At 35.3% G+C, this 10,248-nt stretch overlaps 1 pseudogene across 1 annotated transcript; it reads right to left on the bottom strand.

The window, feature by feature from the left end:
- Nucleotides 1-6,306: 6,306 nt before the first annotated feature.
- Nucleotides 6,307-6,794, bottom strand: LOC309809793 (large ribosomal subunit protein uL14-like; annotated as a pseudogene). The gene has a single exon. The product of its transcript is annotated as a large ribosomal subunit protein uL14-like (transcript).
- Between the last annotated feature and the right edge of the window lie 3,454 nt (nt 6,795-10,248).

The following is a 10,248-nucleotide window of genomic DNA, read 5'->3' on the forward strand; positions in this document are numbered from 1 at the left end:
CATTGCAGCGGCTTCTCTTGCTGTGAAGCACAGGCTCTAGGTGCATGGGCTTCAGCAGTTGTGGCACACGGGCTTCAGTAGTTGTGGCACACGGGCTTCAGTAGTTGTGGTACACAGGCTCAGTAGTTGTGGCACACGGGCTTAGTTGCTCTGCAGCATGTGGGATCTTCCTGGATCAGGGCTAAAACCCATGTCCCCTGCATTGGCAGGCGGATTTTTAACCACTGCGCCACCAGGGAAGTCCCGTAACTTGCAGTTCAAGTGCATAATTCTCTTGTGGAACTGACTTTGTTTCTTCTTGTAGTATATCCCTGCGATTTGGTACAGTATTTTTTCTGCCAAAATTTTATGTATTCTTTCAGATGGGTTACCCCTTTTTACTTATTTCTGGGTAAAAATTAACTAAAATTTTTGTTTTTATAGGTAACAAACGTTTTCACTTTCTAGAAGAAATGTTATAGAGTTATATTCCAAGATATTGAGATGACTTGCAGATAAGCTTGTTAAATACATACTGCTTAATGTTGGTGCAAATTAAAAGATGCCAGAAAACTACATAAGAGAAGATACTGTTTAGAAAAATCTTGACAAAATGTTAGGTAAAGAAAAGAAGCACACTGACATTTCTGAGAAAACTCCTACTTCAGTTGATCAAATATATGTTTTGTAAATTTTTAGACAGAAGTACTTATCTGTAAGAAGTAGTAATCATTAGAAGACAGAGTGGTTTTAAGAATGAAATTCAAGCTATGTCAAATCAGTTTTCTTTCAAAAAGTTTATTAAATCTGTAAGTCAAAGAAGTATTATAAATGTCATATACCTAGATTTAAATTAGCAGGTGACAAAGTCCTATGATATTCCTGTGGAAAATAGGATTTTAAAATAACATATGAAGACTTACAATGGTTTAAATGACTGCACTCAAAATTTAATGATTAATGAGGGAGTGTCAACATAGAGTAAGGTTGAAAATGGTATTCTATAGCTTTCTGTACTGGGCTTTGATTTACCAGTGAATGAGATATGAACATAATTTGCATACTTGCTAAATTTCTAGGCAAAAAATTTGAAGGTGACGGTAAGTATTTTTTCATATCAAAATCATGGTCTGTGAAGATCTTGGAAAGCTAGAACAACTGACTGCAAAATATAACACTTAGCACTGGAGGTGGACTTTGGAGTTTTAGGTGACTTTTAGTTCAAGATTAGACAATAGTATATTGAGGGTCCAAAAAAACCCCACTGTATTCATAGTCTGCTTTGATAGATGTATTGAACTAACAATGTGCAGTCTCTAAGAGTGCCCGAGATGATTTTCCTGCTCTGTTTTATTAAGGCATTCCTTGGTTTGGGGCTTCATGACTCCAGTCTTTGCCTTTGTCTTCACATGGCCTTCTTCTATCTGTATCTTCTCCTTTTCTGTCTTATAAAATTATTGGATTTAGAACTCATCATAATCTCACCTTGAGATCCTTACCTTAATTACGTCTTCAAAGACCCTTATTCCAAATAAGTTTACGTTCTGAGGTTCAGAATGAACTTATCTTTTGGAGGCCACGGCTAAACTCACTATAGCAGGTATAATTTTCCTGTTGTGTTCACTGCTGTATTCCCAGCACTTAGACCAGAGCCTAGAGTGTAATAAGTGCTCAGTAAAATTCATTTTGTTAAATGAATGCATAGAGGACCTACAACATGCCAGACACTGGATTTCAAAGAAAATGCTGTGTATGTAGCTGGTGATGCACAAACAATAGATACATGAATGGGTAAGAGAGTCACCTGGGATCACTGTTCATTTGTTTTATCTTGCCACATAAGTATCCTGTGTCTCCTTCCCTGCTTGGTAATATATCCTTTTAGAAGGAGCGTTCTTGCCAAAAAAAAAAAAAGAAAAAAAGATGGCCTCTTTATGCCCAAGGCAGCTATTCTTTGCTCAAGAGTATATGAATGTATGAGAGAAATATGTAAATAAAATTCTATATGTAAACTCTGATATCAATGTTTAGTGACAAAATTTGTCATTAAGATAACCATAAGGTATTATACTTACTCAAACAGCATATTATATTTACGTTTCTTACTATGTATGCTAAAACATAAAGATTTGAATTTAGAAAATAAAAAATAAGAAAAAAGAGCATTTAAAGCTCATTACCAGGAATTCCCTGGTGGTCCAGTGGTTAGGACTCCGTGCTTTCACGGCCAGGGCTCAGGTTCAATCTCTGTTTGGGGAACTAAGATCCCGCAAGCCACGCAGCGTGGCCCAAAAAAGCTTATTACCAATAACTTATCCTTTTTCCATGTTGGATGACAATGCCAGAGACCCTAGTTTGTCTATTTTAAGTTCACATGAAAAAAACCAGTCCCCAAATTGCTTATTTCCTCTGTAATCTCTAAAATCAGGAAAACTATCCCGGTCTTCCACAACTTCTTTTTTCTTATGTTGTATTCATTTACCGTTTATTTATTTAATTGGACAATAAATTTAGAGTCTGAATATATGGCTAGGACAAAAATTCACTAATGAAGTTTCAGAACAAAATTTCACAAGAAAACAAAGAGGTAGGAAATACTTACTTAGCATTTGAAGCCTGCTGCCTGATGTTCTTTATCTACTTTTTAATTTATGTTGTGCCTTAAATATGTAATTAAATACTACTTTACTTAACCTTTGTATACATTATAAGTACCATAAAACTGACGTGTGAAAAATACACACCTTATATTCCTTTTCCCTACACCACCAGCAACCACTCCCACTCACATACTCACACTAGAAGAGGAGAACCTTGAAATCATACAGAATATTTTTAGATGAGAAACTTAGGTCCAGAAAAGTTAACTCTTTTGCCAGTGACAACACATATTGACACACACACTCTGACACATACACCTCAAGTTACTCATTTAACAGCAGGAAAAAAGTGCATCTTTATATAGAAGTAAAGTTATGTCATAAATGTCTATCCAGTTCTATAATGTAGAACATCACATATGAAAGAGCTTCTTCATATACCAACACTCAGTGTTCAAAAAGAAGACTATGACTAAGAAGGGTATGCCAAAAAATGTGAAAAAAAAGAGAAACTTATTATGGACTGACTGATTGGTTACTAAGGTCACAGGCCTGATTTTTAGCAAAGTCTTATAGTTCCAAGAATGGCATCCAGATGCTTTCTTAGGTATGGGTGTCATTATTTTTAGCAAAAGAAACCTTTCACCCTTAGTCACGTCAAAGCACAAAGAATTCCATAAATCAGTGCCAGGCTTGTTTTTATTCCTAAATACCTGACCACATATATGTTTATGTCATGTAAATCTTATTGCCTTGTTTTCAATAAGATTTAGAAGATGAAAATGTACTTTTAAAATGCAACTGTATTTATTAAACACTCTTTTCTTCTTTTCTGTACATCCTCAAATTTCTTTTGGTTTGGTCAGTGGAATTGGACTGGTCAGTTTAATTTTTATTGCTAGTCAGTTTCACCTCTTAGATTTCAGGGAACAAAACTAAGCTACAACATTTCTACTGAAAACATTGTAAGAAATTCTTAAAACCAGACTCTGAGCAAGCACATACAAAGAAACATTTTTTATTACAGGCTTTATAAATTGAAAAAAGACTGCTTTTGCCTTAATGCTGAAAAGCATGCCCTTTTTGTCATTGAGAAATACAGAAATATTTGAAATTCCCCAGTAATCTTGGGCTCACAAATGGAAACATTTGGCTGTATTTGGTTCACAAGTGCACAGGGGCCTGTCTGCTTTTGGTTCTGTGTAATTAGAATGTACAGATTTGACCCCAAATGTGCTATATTGTAGTTACAACGTAAAGAAGTCAGAACAAATGTGCAAAAGGTTGGATGCAATTTAAACCATAATGTTCTAGAAGTGAAGAGAGGAAGAATGAATAAGCTAAGTGAAATCCCTTGTGTCTATACAATAGATCAACACAGCAAAAAACACAGGACTTGGCAATTATTTTACCCTGACCAATATAGAAAGTCTGGCTACGGAAATCAGATCCCAAACTTCACACTAATGGTAATTATTTACTCTGTTCCCAGATCAAATTAGCTGGATGACATCCAAATTTACATTTGACTATGTCCTGTCTATTCACACAAACACACTATTCAGATTAAATTGACTGGCAATGAATAAATTGGTCAATAGAACTGACTGAACTGACCAGACCATTGAGATACATATTAGGAGAATTTAAAGAACAAACATACAAGCATATTAGGAAAACTTTCTAAATAACTAGATCATGTTCCAATTTATCAATAACCTCAAAGTTCTTTGTTACATATACAAATTATAGCTTTTTGTATAAGGCTCTAAGTTTACAGGACCCAGCCTAAAATTCTATTTAGAAACAGATGAGGTAATGATAAAGAAAGGAAAGGTAGAAAGGAATATTTTTAGTTTAAAAATATTTCTGACGTATTAAATAGTTTAATATCTCATATTGCAGTAAATGCCACCAATGGCTGAGACTGTTCTCCAAGTCAAGTTTCTTAACGGCCTCTTTTACTAAAGGTTTGAGGGTTTAGCTCTGGAATTGGGAGGACAATGAAGTAAAAATGTTTTCTGGTGATATTTCAGAAGATGATACGGGAAAAATATGGGAACTGATATTAAGACTGAAAATTATGATTTCAACTAAGTACCACATGATACAATATTTATTTTCCTAGGATAACCACCTTTGTTCCTTAGAAAACTCTCATTTCATAATCCAAAGTAAGAGTCTTGTTTATATATCAATGTTTTATTCCTACCCTTATATATCACATGTTTATGGCATCTATTGTTGGGTGTGCTACAGTATTTTCTGACTGCCTGTCATAATTGTGAGAATGTCATTCTTACGGAAGCCACATCGAGGCTGTTGATCCCTTGCTTAATGCAGATGAGCTATACGCTGGCTGGAAGGCATCTTAAAATCTTCAATATTAGGTGTTTGTAGGCTGAGCAATATAAAGAAAAAGCAAACAAAGTGGATTTTTTTTTTCAAAGTGGATTTTTAATTTTAATTTTAATTTTAAAATGAACTTAAATACACTAGGCCAGTCATCTTTAGATAACTATGTGTAAGTGGGCATAGAAAGGATTTCAAAAGGGAAAATAGTTGAAAAATAAATCAATGTGAAATTGCAAACATAGGGGAAGAAATTATTATGGAAAATCAGGGCAATCATGGGAAGCCATGTAGGCACAACACAAGGAGGAATTATGTCTGATATAGTATCAGAAGCCAGACTAAGGCTTAAGTACAAGTTTAAACACTATTAACACAACTGGGACCCTATCCTCTTTCTGACTTTTCCTTCTCATTTATTGTCTATTTTAAAGAATTTCTTCTTGGAGCTGAGCTGAGCTGAGCCTATATTATCATCCACAACAAATATGGTTGTGGCACTGTTCCAGGGTCTAGTGATAATATCTAAGGGTTATGAAATAGGAAAATGTCTCAAATTCGTGAAGCTATCATTCTTGCTGGGGACATTTACCTCAAACCCTGCCTAAGATATATCAAAAAATAATTTCATTGATAGGAAGCATGAAATTGCATCTGTGTTGGTTACACCAGGTTGATCTTCTCAAGATATTATGGGTCCAGAGGCATATAAACAATTTAAACATTAAGGTAGAATCATTTCAGATAGAGGGGAAAAAGCCAGAAAAATTAGTTTAAAAAATTTAACACTTGATTGGGGGTAATCTAATTGTTCTATATTCTTTTTGCTCTATTATTAAGATGGTTTTGAAAACAAAGTCTACTGGTTTTGATGTGATTACAAAAACAATTAACACTCATCGTATAACCTAACAATGAAAATAGGGAAAGTCACAAAGAAAAAAACTAAAAATATTAAAATCTAAAACTTTAATATCTAGAGAAAAACACTCTTAATATTTTCTTATTTAGCCTTATCTTAAATATAATGTATTTATATACATTAAAAAATTATTTGGGAAGTTATGTACGTACTTTTTCACCTAATATTCAATGAACAGTTTTCCATGTCTTTAAATATATACTTGTAAAATGTGATTTTTAATTACCACGTATATTTACTCCTGTGAACCTAACATTATTTAACCAATCCATTATTGATGGAAGTTTTGATTGTTCCATTATTTCTTTTTTGCAGTTATAAATAACACTCTTCTTTAAAAGTATTTCTGTTCATGTTAGAGAGTTAAAAGTGTATGTAATTTTTTTTTTTTTTTCTGCACTGGGTAGTTTTATTTTACAGAGGGGTAAGGGTTAGGTGGTGTCAAGAGTGACATGGAGCAAATAATTTTTATTATCATTTTTTTCTTTTACAAATACACCGAAGAATCATGCAATGCTGCCAGCATTGGATGCAATCCTGGGCCACAAGTCTGCACATTCCTTTGCAACTGGTCCTGTGATGGCAGAACCTTTCATCTTGCCTTTATTGTTTACTATGACCCCTGTGTTATCTTCAAAATAAAGAAACACACCATCTTTTCTCCAGTATGACTTTCGTTGTCAAATTACCACTTCTGGATGTACCTTCTTTCTGAGCTCTGGTTTGCCTTTCTTGACTGTGGCCATTACCATGTCACCCACACCAGCAGCAGGAAGTCTATTCAGTTGTCCCTTGATCCCCTTCACAGAGATAATATACAGATTTTTGGCTCCTGTGTTGTCAGCACAGTTGATCATGGCTCCAACCGGAAGACCCAAGGAAATCCAGAATTTCGCACCAGAGGACCCACCACATCCTCGCTTCGACATCTTGAACGCCGGAAAGGAACAAAAAGCTGTAATTTTTAATACCTTTAAATATCTTCCAGAAACCTCGTACCAGTTTACATCTATACTAGATTGGCATATGAGTGTTTATTTCTTCCTCCTCATTGGAAACAATGAATAATACCATAAGAAAAAAAAAAAAAACCTTTGTTCATTTGGTAGGGGAATATGGCACTGTATAGGTATTTTTAATATGCATTTCTTTAATTAGCAGAATAGTTTATTTTCAAAATGCATTTGTTGATCATTTGCACCTTCATTTTGCCAGTTAATATTTCTGCTGAGAATTTAGCTAAGCTACTTGTTGGTGCTGCTGCCTTGCCATCCATTTTGTTTGGCCAAGCAGCCTGCAGGGACCTGAAATTGACACTAGTCCCTCATGCAAGCATGTGCCCTAGATAGCTGACTGCAGAGTCACAAGCAAATGTAAGTCGCTGTTATGACTTTCCCAACAGCCCTTGTGATCAACGGTCTCCCCTTCCTCCCAGGGCCTTCCCTTTGTGTTCCCTTTAGATAAGACCACCATGGGGCTTATCAAAACTCACTCTTTTTGTTTGAATTGACCAATCTGGTCTTAGCCCAGGAACCACAAAGCACTCCACCCGTGGACCCTAATAAAAGTATGTACCCCAAATTGTGTGTTTGTCTCTCTCTGGCTGCATCCTACCTTCACTTCCCCATGTGGCCGCTCAAGGTGTTTCCTCCAAGATCCAGGAGTAATAAACTTTTGTAACTCAATTTCTCTCCTGGTCTGTTGTTAAATTGTGAGTCGCAATTGGGCCCAATATAATAACAAGGTCCTTGTAAGGGAAAGAGGAAGCAGGAGAGTTAGAGGCAGAGAAAGAGATGATGGAAGCAGAAGACAGAGAGAAGAAAGATTTGATGATGTCTCACTGCTGGCTTTGAAGATGGAGGAAGGGGCCACAAGTCAAGGCAAGCAGGTGGTCTCTAGAAGATGAATAAAGCAAGGAAACAGATTCTCCTCTAGAGCCTTCAGAAGGAAAGCAGCCCTTGATTTTAACCTAATAAGACCCACTTTGGACTTCTGATCTTCAGAACTGTGAGAGAATCCGCTTATGTTGCTTTTAGCCACAAACTTTGTGGTAATCTATTACAGCAGCTATAGAAAACCAATACAGAGATAACTGACATCATTATAATACTAAACTTTTCTTTCAAGAACATAATATACCACAACTTTGATTCATATCTCCTTCCATGTCCCTCAAGTGTTTGTTTTTAACATGAATATTCTGTATTTTGTGTGAGGTTTATCTTAATAATTTAGAGTCTATGGGTGCTATTATTCATGGGATGTCTTCTCATCATTATATTTTACATAGTTATTTATGGTAAACAGGAAAGCTATTGTTACTTTTGTTAGTTTATTTCTTTTCCCCAGTTCTGATTTTCTGCCTTTAGAAAAATTCTGCTTTTATTTGTATTAATTATTGCTTTATTTATTTATTTTGTTTCAGGTTTATGTTGTGTTTATTAATTAGTTGATTGCCCAATTCATTAATTTTCTTTTTTCTTCCTCATTTAACACTGAAAATAGTTGATGTTAAGATTTGCTTCTAACTGCTTTTACATTGTCTTGTGTTTTGATTTGTAGTGTTCTTCTTTTAATTATTTTAAAGTATTCTCTAGTAAAGAGTTTTAATTGACACTGACTGAAGATTTATATAATGAGACATTTTTTGTTAATGTTACTTAAAATTTATTTTGCCTTATTTTGTTTTTTATTGTATGTGTGCAAAGGGACATATGTAATTTTATAATTTTGAAAATGATAGAGGAGTTTTTTTTTAACCTGTGAATGAACATTTCATCCATTTTTATAACCATTCTATGAGCCCTTGGATAGAAGGTAATATTTTTCAGTTGATCAATGTCAATTAAATATACCATATTAAAAGTATAGTACAGTAAGAATATAGTACAGTACAGACTTATATATTTGTGCTCTTTTTTTACTTTCAAACTTTGTGAGTCATTTTGCATATTATAAACAGAGTATAGCTAGATTGGTTTTTAACCCAATTGAATTGTTTCTAAAGGTAACAAGACCCAAATTAAATCAATAGCAGATGAACTTGACCAGGTGTATTTGAAAGAGATTTTAGGAGGTAGAATTGACATGACCTGATGACTTTGGTTGCATAAGGCAGAGAGTCACAGATGACTTCCAATCTTCCAGCTTGCACAGAAGAATGGGAATATTGTTATATGGAGCTGGTAAACAGAGATGTTGTAGGGATTCTTAATGGATTTGTTTGAGGTGCCTGTATAACATGCAAGTTGAGCATATCTAGTAGGCATTGGATGAAAAGATTTGGAGCTCAGGCATGTGATAAAAGCTAGGATTTTATTGACAGAAAGGCAGTTTTTCCTTTTAATTGAGAGTGGAATAAACATGCTTGCCGTTTACATTGTACAAGAGATAGATTGAAGATAAAAGGCAAAGAGGGAATCATTAGCGGAGGATAATCCTGGATCCTGAGAGGGATCTTGAGTCTAAAGCAGAGGTAGAGCATTTGTCTTACAAAGGAGAAAAGATTTTAGGGGAGGAAAGAAGAAGATTAGCAGGAAAGTCAATAAGTTTTTTGACTGGGAGAGCAGAAGAGGAAAGGGAGAGGTTGTTTATTTCTGACTGTTTGTCCAAGTCCTTTAAATTATGGTGGGATCCCTGCTGAATCTTGCTGCTCACATACAGTCAAAGAAAGACTCATACACTACCTGATAAGTGAGGAATTTGAGTTATGCACTGGTTGTTTGCTCTCCTCAGCCTGGTATCTCCTGCTATCAGAAGTGCAATTTCTGTGCTTAATTTCCTGGTTTTGAGTGTGTTGTGCAGAGGTCTCTATGGTGCTTCTGTTTTATGAAAGCAGAGGAAGCAATGTCAGCTGATGAGCAAAGAAGACAGAGGTAGAGTGGTGAATTTGTTAAGGTAGTGATAATTTGAAATTTAAAAAAAAAGAGAGAGAGAGAGAGCCAGTTTGGAGAGAGGACAGGATTTTGTGAGCATTCTTGAGAATCCAGCTGAGGCCAAGATGACTTGAAGAGCAAGGATTGTAATATTATCTCCAGAAGTACTCAGAGACCTGGAACAAGCACACACATTGGACCAGTGACTTACTTTATTGATGGCCATCTGCACAGAAGGTATGGCAGTAGATCAAAGGACAGAGGGTCAGGGACCTAAGGGTGCTGGGAGAGTTCTGTACTTTATGGATCAACTTTGTAAAGGAATAGACTTACAGAAATGTACACAGATACTAATGGTATGACTTAATGAATTCTCATAAGGTGAACATGACTGTGTATCCATCACCCAGATCATGAAATAGAAAATCACCCACATAACAGAAGAACCCCCCTCACATACTCCCAGAGTACTATCCTCTCCAAATTCAGTCACTATTCTGATATGTGAATAGACACACAC

Source organism: Mesoplodon mirus, assembly GCF_964341445.2.
Source record: "Mesoplodon mirus genome assembly, chromosome: 8".
In the NCBI taxonomy this organism is placed as follows: Eukaryota; Metazoa; Chordata; class Mammalia; order Artiodactyla; family Ziphiidae; genus Mesoplodon; species Mesoplodon mirus.